This window comes from Oncorhynchus nerka, unplaced genomic scaffold (assembly GCF_034236695.1).
Source record: "Oncorhynchus nerka isolate Pitt River unplaced genomic scaffold, Oner_Uvic_2.0 unplaced_scaffold_2326, whole genome shotgun sequence".
NCBI classification, from domain to species: Eukaryota; Metazoa; Chordata; class Actinopteri; order Salmoniformes; family Salmonidae; genus Oncorhynchus; species Oncorhynchus nerka.
The window spans coordinates 1-1129 of NW_027039021.1; positions in this window are offsets into that span (position 1 = coordinate 1).

Consider the following 1129-nt stretch of genomic DNA (forward strand, 5'->3'; position numbering starts at 1 on the left):
ACTGAGGTGCGTGTCAACAGCCCGGTGCCACCTGTACCGGCCCCATGCATCAGGCCTCCAGTGCGCCTCCACAGTCCAGAGCTCCCGGCGACAGTTCCCGGTCCGGAGCTTCCCGGCGACGGTTCCCGGTCCGGAGCTTCCCGGCGACGGTTCCCGGTCCGGAGCTTCCTGGCGACGGTTCCCGGTCCGGAGCTTCCCGGTTCCCGGTCCGGAGCTTCCGGCGACGGTTCCCGTTCCGGAGCTTCCGGCGACGGTACCCGGTCCGGAGCTTCCGGCGAAGGGTCCGCGGTCCGGAACCTCCGTTTTAGACTGATCCAATGAACCATTGCATTTCTGCTCAGTTTTGTATCAAGACTACCGTAATGTACCTAAGTGGTTTATTAATAACTTTTCAAGTTCATAACTGTTCACTCTTCAAACAATGCCATGGTATTATTTCACTGTAATAGCTACTGTAAATTGGACAGTGCAGTTAGATTAACAATAATTTAAGCTTTCTGCAAATATCAGATATGTCTATGTCCTGGGAAATGTTCTTGTTACTGATAACCTCATGCTAATCGCATTAGCCTACGTTAGTTCAACTGTCCCGCGGGAGGGACAATGATCAGTTTGCTGCCTTATTACTGATTTCAAATTGGTCGCGAGCAATCATAAGGCAAAATAGATCTTAAACATGTGTCATTTATATTTACAATTCCCTTATCCAAACAACTTTCTCATTTACCTATTGTACACATCATCTTCCAATATTTAATTAATTAAATCAACTTTCAACTTTCAGGATTTTTATTTCCCAATATTTTGTGTGTAAAGGACCAACACTATTTATTCCGGCTGACAGTCTCCTAACCCTAAATAATATATACAAGATCAGAGTACTGTCTAGTGCCACGTTCACATGCTAGTCGGAATTAGGAAACTTCTGACTTGATAACTGGTTGAACACGCCACATGTACACTGCATTCGGGAAGTTATGACTTCTTCCACATTTTGCTACGTTACAGCCTTACTCTTATTCCTTCCTCAATCTGCAGATCCTCTCAAGCTCTGTCAGGTTGGATGGGGAGCGTCGCTGCAGAGTTATTTTCAGGTTTCTCCAGAGATGTTAGATCGGGCTCTGGCTGG